Source organism: Penaeus japonicus, unplaced genomic scaffold (genome assembly GCF_977035675.1).
Source record: "Penaeus japonicus unplaced genomic scaffold, GWHDUDI00000001_assembly GWHDUDI00000004, whole genome shotgun sequence".
Lineage (NCBI taxonomy): Eukaryota > Metazoa > Arthropoda > Malacostraca > Decapoda > Penaeidae > Penaeus > Penaeus japonicus.
The window spans coordinates 20257265-20267264 of record NW_028234406.1 but is presented as its reverse complement, the minus strand read 5'-3'; the positions used below and the strand labels follow the sequence as shown (position 1 = coordinate 20267264).

Here is a 10000-nt window from a genome sequence, read left to right as displayed (position 1 = left end):
GTGACAACATTTCTTTCTAATCTCTCCTCTCTCTTTTTTTTATTCACCTATCTATTTCTCTTTTCATGGCTTTATATTTTTCTTATTAATTTTATCCATTATCACGAACATACTGACGGAGGCGAGGCCAGGGGATTTCCCTAATCTGACAAAAGTGTTCAGTTTCGTATTATTTGTTCACCTGTTTTTAGACCTCTTTTCTCTGTGTTCTTCCTTTTTAAGTAACTTGTTCCGTGCTATACGTTGAACATGTGAGATTAATAAGTTCACAGTCTATTTTCTATTGTGAGTTTTTACTATGATGTGATGGTGATGAGTGAGAGAAATTAATGATATTTGGGGTAATGGGGATGGTGGTGGTGATTATGATGATGATGATGATGATGATGATGATAATGATGATGATGATACCATTAATAAAGATGACGATAACAAATATAATAGCAAAGAAATCCCTTAAAATAAAAGCAAAGCTTAAAACATATCCTAGAGTTCACACAAACAAAACACGAGTTCACCAACCGTGGGAAAGCACCCATCATACACAAGCAAAACCTGTTCTCAACAATATATATATTTTTTAAATCGATTAAAAAATGAAATAAAAAAAATATGAAAGAAGAGGAGGTATAGAAGAAGAAAGAAGAAGGAAGAGGAGGGAGGAGGAAAAGGGGGTGCAGGTGGTGGAGGAAGAGAAGGGAGGAGGAGGGAGGACGGAAGAGGGAAGAGGTAGAAGGGAGGAGGAAAGGAGGTGGAGATGGTGGAGGAAGAGAAGGGAGGGAGAGGGGTAGGGGGAGGAAGGAGGAGGAAAGGTAGTAGAAAAATGAGAGAGAAAAGGCGAAGGAAGCGTAAGAAAAGGAAGGCGAAGAAAAATAAGAACAAAATTCAATAAAAAAAAATAAATGTAGGAAAAAGAGAAGAGAGGGAAGAGAAGAGGATAATAAAGAGGGAGGAAGGAGTAGGACAGCACCTGACCGTCCAAACTTCATATCACGTTTTGCAAGATGGATCGCGGGGCAAGGGTGAGAGGAGGTGGGGGAGAACAGGGGAGGAGAAAGAGGGTGGGGGAGAAGGAGGGAGGGTGTGGGGGGAGGGGGAGGGTGGAGGACTCGGCCAAGGTAACACGTGAGGGAGTAGAGCGCCCACAGACCACGTGATCAGAGTGATAACGCAACAGAAGGAAACACAAGAAGCAGCAGTTAACGGCAGGCGGAAGGAATGGGCGTTGCTACGAAGGTGAAGCAGCAGCGCCTGCTCTCTGCATACGGATGGGTTCCCGCTTGTTGGAGGTTGACGTTTTTTAATGTGGTTTCGTCTCTTGTTGTTTAAGTGAGTGATGGAGTGAGTGCGTGAGAGTGAGAGAGTAAAAGAGAGAGGGAGGGAGGGAGGGAGGGAGAGAGAGAGAGACTGTATATTCTTAGTCTGTGTGTTTATATGTTTGCGTGCTTCCATGTATTTATTCGTGCGTTTGCATGTCGCCAATCCCTATGCGGAAGACACGCCACCGTCTGGCATTTCAGCGAAGGAAGGTTCCGGCGTGCAGCGATATACCGGAAGTATGACGCGCGAGGCGGTGTGACGCCACGCGTTCTCGGCTGGGGAGACAAGGTCGTTCGGAAGAGACGGCGTGTTCCTGTATTTCCTACAGCGGACAGCTTTTTACGGGTGTTGTTTAGGTCAAAGCCTTGTAATATTTTTTTTCACTTTTCTTTTTGTTTGTTATTTGTGTTTTTTTTTAAGATTTTAGTTGCGTTCGTTATATAGGTCAACGCGATTTGAATTATTCTTTTTCATTTTTTGTCATTGATCTTTAGAAACGTGTTTATGTTTTTTTCCCCCTTTCTTGTCCTTCTTTCCCCATTGTATAATAAAGTTGCATCGGACACCATCTTCCTGGTCGAAGTCTGGTTCCGACTTATTTCTTCCGATCTTTATTTTCCTATTTTTCTTTTGCGTCCGTTATGTAGGTCAGCGCGATTGCAATCCTTCTTGTTTTGTTTTTGTTTTTGTCTTTCGGGCCTGCAGAAAAGTTTCTTTATTTTCTTTTCCTGTATTGTTTTTCTTTCCATCAACACAAGCGGGTCTAGACTGGTCAGACCACGAAGGGCTCGACCCATTGCTCCTAATTCATGTAACTAATGAATGCCAAGGGTACTCGCACCCTATGTAAGCGGGTTTCGGATGTCCGGGAAGTACCCCTCGGCCGCGACCCTGAATGAAAGAGTATAAAAAGAGAGAGAGAGAGAAAGAGAGAGAGAGAGAGAGAGAGAGAGAGAGAGAGAGAGAGAGAGAGAGAGAGAGAGAGAGACGCGTTCTGCCGATACGTGTAGTGCGAGAGACAGAAAGGAATATTGGAATATCGGGCAACAGCAGCAGCAGGCCGCCTTCAATGATGAGTTATCTGCCACGGTGCACTTGCATAGAGAGCAGGAGAGATGATCCCGGCAACTACTTTCACTGCGAGGGACACAAACGCAACAAGACCGAGAGGGAGAAGGTTGTGACCCGACGAGCCAGTCCGGAAATAAATTTCGCGTTAACTTTTTTTTTCTTTCTCCGTTTTTTATAGATATATATCTATAATTATAATGTCAACAGTATTCTGACCTTCGCTCAATTTAGTTCACTCCGGGTGTGTGTTTGTGCAACCTTGCTGGAGAAACAGAACAAGCGATTCGTTACTGTGTTTTTGATAAGGCTGTCAGTCATTGTGTGCACTTCCTGTAATACGTCGCTGACATTATATTCGATTCTAATAATAAAAAAGCAAGAACAAAAATGATAATGATAATAATTATCATCATCATAATAAAAAAAGTAAAAGTACCTTTAGAAAACGCACTATAAAATGTACAAAGGACAAGTATATCAAAGATGAACCATAAAAGCATCCGTCCCTCATTCTGCTCACTAACACTCACGTCTGTGTGCCTTAAAAGAACCACTAACACAAACCAGTGTACTTTACGCATAAGTAGACCGCGTCCCAAGGGTGACTGTACCGCCGGCAACTGGCTGTACTTGTAGGGTGAGGAAGAGGGTTTCCGTATCCCTGAGGCTCTGTGGGTCAAGGTCTTCCTCTCGACCCTCGCGCTCGCGCTTTGCATCAAGATTCAGCCTCAGAGACACATTGCTAGGGTGATGCTAATCAGTCATTATGCATGAGGCTGCGTTGAAACGTCTCGTGTCCTGTGTTGGCTGATTGAGGGGGGGTTTTAGCTATGTAGTTGTTTGTGCTCTTTGTGTGTCAGTGCCTGTCTATCTCTCACATACATGATACATATACGTACATGCGCATAAACACACGCACACATATACACACTAACATAAACATAAACATAAACACACACACACACACACACACACACACACACACACACACACACACACACGGCCGCGCACGCACACATTATAACAGAACCATCCCGAACATGAAGAAAAACTTGCTCCTAATGCTCAACTTTCTTCCCAATGAAATCCGCGTTCAACAATAGTCAAAATTATCTGGTAATGCTCAGTAAGTGCATCCAGCATGGCATCCCGAATACAAAGTTGCGATTTTCAAATCTAAATTTGAAACTGAACGTGGATTATGAAATCTACAATTGATAGAATTCAATCTTTAAAATCCACACTTCAAACATTCCCTTAACAGTGAAAAAACAATGTCAGACATGAATGGATATGCCGAAAACCAACCAACTGACCTTGCAGTCTATAACCAGTGATTTAATACCACCCGAGACGCCACACAAAGTGAACCGTGGTACATTTCGTCTGGATAAGAGGCTACGGTTGTTGTACCCTTCCTTTTGTGTCCCTTCCTTCGCCTTTAGAACAAACCATTCACTACTTCCATGGGGATTGTGGAGCCTTGGCTGAGGCGACACCATACCCGCACAATGCCTGCACGTGACGCGTCTGGGCCAAGGTCATCCCACAAAACTTGTAGTCTTACCGGGGCTGGATGCTCCCCACACAGCCTCATTACTGTTGTGTCTTTGTGTGTTTGTGGTAGGCGCATTGAAGGGTGAGTGTGAAATAATGTAGGTTTACAGGACCGCCTCATAGTGTCTTTTTTGTGTCGTTTTTGTTTATGTGAGATCCTCGGGCAGCGAAAGGGCAAAGGAATTATAATGGAAGTCAGAACGTGTTGTCTGATTTAGTGTCGCACAAGAATCGGCGGGAAATTTCCTAGATCCTTGTTGGCTGAATGACCTCTAATCCTTCAACCAAGATGAGGAAATAAAGCCTTCATGGAAATGAGTCTGTTATAATACAAAATTAGCTATCTTTTTTACGGCGATAAAGATCAGGCTGAGTGATAAGCCAGCATCCATGTCTCTCCCTCACCTTCCTCCTCTGGCAACCTTGGACGCAGCCGAGGTCGAGTTGCTGCACCAAACATGAACCTGCTGCTTCGACAACTTTCCTGGCCATTCGAACTAGTCGAGTTGGTGAAGAGACTATGTATGTGTGTGTGTGTGTGTATGTGCACACACACACACACACACACACACACACACACACACACACACACACACACACACACACACACACACACATATATATATATATATATATATATATATATATATATCATCTGGATTATCACGCTGTCGTAACTCCCTTGATGATATGGATAAATGCGGAAGATAATTTCAATGAAGCAACTAACAGAAAGGTTCAAAGGTCAGATAAAGGAGAGACATAAAAAACCCTGAGCTCACTTCCCGTCGGAGGAGGAGCTCAATGAGGCGTAGGAGGCTCGTGAACAGGAAGCCATGCTTGGCAGGACTGGCGAAGACGCCTCTACAGGAAGTGACATTGCTTGAGGCTGGCACTGCGGGGACGCGCCGTAAGGATGTCAGTGACTGAAAGTGCGAACGGATGCACACATACACACGCATACAAGCTAGGAATTGATCCAAGACGAAAGCTCAAGTCTCGCGCCGCTTCTTCAAGATCCCAGGTGTCCGCGTGATGAACCTGGCATTTTGTTTACAAACACGGAGCCGAAATCTCACACGACATTCCTCACTCCCTGGCTTTAGTGTAAGTGGCAGTTGCCATCTGCCTTATTGTTTCATTTTTACGGTATATGAATAAGGCGTCTTGCATCTTTTTTGCCATTTCAGTTTGGAGTACTGCGCGTTTCTATCTATCATCAAACCTTTTTTTATGAGTTAATGCAACTGGGCAAGCTTAGACTTGTACTTTGCAATTTTGAAAGCGGTTCATTAGCTACCCGAGAATTGATATAATGTTTTTTTTTTTTTTTTTATACACAACAAAATAACAAGGGAGAGTGACATCCCTCGTACAGAAGGCGTATCACCAACCATCAAGGTGACATTCTTGACAAGAATTGGCACTCACTCGAGACTTATGACCAGTAACGACAGGATGTGAAGCAGAGGAGGTTTGATTTCTGACACTGACATCGTGTCTCCGAGGTCCCCGTGCGGACGTCCCCGTGCCTCGTCCGTCGAAAATATTATTCCTCGGCGGGCAGGGCTGTGGTCACCAGAAACAAACACTAACGCCCTCCGATCTTCGACGGAAGGATGTTTTTGAGACTCTGCAGTCATTACAGGAAGTTCGTTGCAGGAAGAATGTGCAATCACTACTCCGGATTGCAATCAACGTCTCGCACTCCAAGGTCTTCTCATGGCGTCATTGTCGGCGTCATGGGACCGACGTAAGAATTCAATCTAAAGCGAGAAGACGAAAGCCAAATCCGAAAAAAAAATGCTGCCTATGGGAATCCTGCCTGACGTCTAACACAGCTGATTCAGGTGTCCGAGTGACGTCAAAGAAAGTAATATTTTTAGTAGCGACTTCTACGGCCTTGCCACCTGGTATTCTGAACGTAGTACAATAAGTGTCTTAGACAGGTTTATTTTTATTGGTGTCTATATTTATCTCCCTTCTGGCATAAAGGACCACCTGTACACAGTAATTCCATTAGGAAGAGGTAACTGTTATAGGTTAGACGTAAGGAACAAAGATAAGGGAAGCCCCACTGCCAAGTTATGCAATTTCCTTCCCTCCAAGTCTTGGATCCGAGATGCCTTGGCCGACGATTCGTTTCGCAGTCCACGCGCGTGTACTCTGGCACCTAATCAGGGGAATTAGAGCTTTGTATTTCTGTTCGTTCTCGGACAGGTTATTTCTGTTCTGCTTCATATTTGTGTACGAAATACTATCGGTTTTATCTTTCCATTGTATATATATATACATACATATATATATATATATATATATATATATATATATATATATATATATATATATTCAGTTATACACCTGAAATGACTCGACTGATTCGCCACTCTGAACAACACTATTTGCTTTTGAATCGTGCCAGTGAATGATAACATCTGATTCCGATCATTCCGACCTGCTACCTTCGCTGTTTTCGCGATGTGAAATAAATCCATTTTCTCTACGACCCAGAACTTTACTACTGACACAGGTGTGCTGAGTAGGTCAGTATGGCAAGTGTGAATTCGAGGACAGCTGATACAGATAATTGATGATAATAAGTGTTCTGTTAGAGGTCGCATGACGCGAGAAATAAAACGGGATCATAATCGGAATCTGTTACTTCATCTCAAGTCATGTTTAAGGAGATGAGGGGGTCCGCGCATCGCTGTCTTCTCTGTTGTGGGTTTCAGTGGGTTTGTTCTGGGTCTCTTTTCCTCTTTCTCTTTACCCCCCCCCCCTCTCTCTCTCTGTCTCTCTCTCTGTCTCTCTGTCTGTCTCGGTCTCTCTCTGTCTGTCTGTCTCGGTCTCTCTCTCTCTCTCTGTCTCTGTCTCTCTCTCTCACTCTCTCTCTGTCTCTTTCCTTCCCTCTCTCCCCGATACATAAGAAAGATAATCGATGGTCCAAGCAAGGTCAGACAAACACCCTTAAGATAGGGAGTTACCAAATTATTGTATCATGAGAGAGACAGTCCTATCAACACTACGTGCAAGAAGTATACAATATGCAAAGATCCTTGGCAATCATCCTTCAAGGTTAAGGTTTTATACGCTGTGATTTCAAGGGAACAGGGGATAGGTTTTTCGTTTCTGTCAAATGTCTTTTTTTCGTTTATGTCTGTGTGTGTATCTACTTATAGGTTGTTCGCCTTCATATAATGCGTATTCATGCATGTCTGTTCATATCTTTCCAGTCGTCATTCTCATCATCCTCTTGCCTTTCTATCTGTCTCTTTTTCTCTCTATCTTTCATTATAACCTTCTCTATGTCTCCCCCTCTTTTAATCATCCTAATATCGGCCTATTCCTCCTTTTATTTGCCTGTCTGCCGCTCCGCTCCTTCTTTCGAGACTGGCACCGTCGCACCCCAACTGCACCACAAAAGAGCCGAACCTAACACCCGTGTTGCTTCTGAATCAATGATAAGCGAGGACACAAGGAGATGCGTAATTGTTCATTTCTGTCTGTCTTTATCGCCTCTTCTCTTTTTTCTTTATCCCTCCCCCCTTTTCTCTCTCTCTCTCTCTCTCTCTCTCTCTTTCTCTCTCTCTCTCAGGTCTCCAACCTCGTTTCATTCCCCTGCTTCGTCTTCCGTTTTTTCTATGTTTTTTTTTTTTTTTATGACTAAATTAGACTCGACCAAATTGATTTTTGGGTTGAGAAAAAATATACGCATATATGTGAGTGTGTGCGTGTATGTATGTGTGTGTGTGTGTGTGTGTGTGTGTGTGTGTGTGTGTGTGTGTGTGTGTGTGTGTGTGTGTGTGTGTGTGTGTGTGTGTGTATGTGTGTGGAATATCAAATCAAATAATTTATAACGCCGTATTCCCAACCTTAGTATCAAAACAAACAAGAAACGTATACATCTTCACACTCTTACACCACAATACCTTTAAGGATGACCAATCAGTAAGTAACTGTATCCAGCTCCCATTCACCTAGCCGCAGACCTCGTACTTTGAAGCTAACACTGTTAAACTCGCATATACTGCTTGACCCCAGTGAGCTCGTGTTGAGTGCCTAAGCCTACAAGACTCCCATGAACTCGCACCCTGCCCCTACCCTACTCGCGCACCCAACCTTGACTCAGCCGATTTGAGGAATGTTGCGAGGCCTTGTAGTGTCAGCACTTCGTCGAGAGATTATGGGTGGCGTCGGTGGCACGGCTCTGGCACAGCTCAGCGTTCGTTGGGTGCCCGCGCGTGCAGCTGATACAGGGCTGCGGCACTTGTCTGATTTCAGCGGCTTTTCGGGAAGGAGAGAAAGAAGGGGGTGGGGGGAAGGAAGGAATGAGAGAGGGAGGGAAGGAAAGGAAGGAAGAAGGAAGGTCAGGAGGGACTAAGGGACAAGCTACAAGAAATGAGTAAAGGCAGTCGTCTGAGGAACGGAATGAAGGAGGGAGAAAAAAAATCTAAAGGAAGGTAAGATATGTGAGGGAATGATGGCGCAGAAGAGGGAAGGTCGGAAATGAGTGAGAATATAAAAGAGGGAAGGAGTTAGCGAGGAAGTGAGGAGTCGTGTAAGAGTGGGAGTAACATCTAGGGGAAGGGGCGGAGGAGAGGGATATCTGAGGGAAGGGGATGGGTGTGGGGGGGGAGGGTTTGGAATAGGGTGTGAGGCGATGAAAGATGATACAAAGGCCATGGTAACTCTGTCCTCGTTTGACGTCATTATTCTATTGATGTACATCAGGTTATTATTAGCTCTGCGTGGTTGTCCCTATTAGTGGAGAACTACAAAGGAAATGAAGAGAAAAGAAAAGTATAATATTCATGGAAGATAGGAAGAAGGGAAAGGGGTAGACTAACTTTCTATCTGAATATCCTTTGTTGTTTTTTTATACCAGTTACTCCATGCTTGTGGATGCTCGTATACGTGGCCAAGATATATTTTCCTAGAAATTAGGAAATCAATATATAAATTAGGAAATCAATATATAAATTTATAGGTAGATAGATGGAGAATGTGGGGCTAAATAGAACAGTAGATAGAGAAATACATATAAAGAGGAATAATAATAAAAAAACTAGCTCTAACTTTGGTATAATGCAGCTTCGTCCATACACAGCAGACCGCCCCTCGAAATTACGCAATTCTGTCAGTTTTGATTTATATTCCGAATCATTATGCAGTAGACGTTGATATGAATAGATAATTAAGTACCATTACGTCTCAGTGGCACGGCACATGCGGCGTTATATAACCTATTATAAAACCATAATGATTTTCAGCCCCTGCGTGTGTGTGTGTGTGTGTGTGTGTGTGTGTGTGTGTGTGTGTGTGTGTGTGTGTGTGTGTGTGTGTGTGTGTGTGTGTGTGTGTGTGTGTGTGTGTAAATAACATGTATAAATAACGACCACATAAAAATCCTTTTCATGATTTATATTCCACCTTAAGTGTTATCATTATACTAAAAAATATGCAAAGAGTGACTCCTTTCCGCAGATGATATGTACGACATGTAATGAACTAAATTTTCACAACAATCATAGTACTATCCTACACGGAATTATTTCTACGTCTTAGTATCAAACTAATGACACGATACACAACACTAGACACTGCCTTAAGAATATCCGCTTAAGCATCAGAGATTTCATGATAAATTACGAAAGTTTCAATGTTACAGTAAAAAGTCTTCATCTACGGATTCTTTTTCATCTCTATCTCGACCGACGATAATATTCATAAACTATCTGAATCTACAATTACACAAACAAAGCCTATATGTATATCTTATCATCTTAACAAGGTTGTAAAGATAATGAATCAGAAAAAAATCGGGAAAACAGGAGTGTTACAACATAGATTATCTCCTCGAGGTCAACGGGAATTAATAACACGTGCCATGTGGGACGAACGGATAAAAGGGGGAGGAGATGTGGTGACGAAACAGAAGTGAAAGGAAAACAAATAAGTGTAACCAGAGAGAGAGAGAGAAGAGAAAAGAGGAAAGTTTCAAGGAGAGAGCGAAACAAGACAGAAAAGGTATGAAGGAATAAGAGATGAAAAA

General features: G+C 43.0%; 1 protein-coding gene across 1 annotated transcript in view; it reads right to left on the bottom strand.

The window, feature by feature from the left end:
- LOC122257075 (uncharacterized) overlaps positions 1-10000 on the bottom strand; it is a 42248-nt gene that overhangs the window by 28738 nt on the left and 3510 nt on the right. The window lies entirely within an intron of this gene.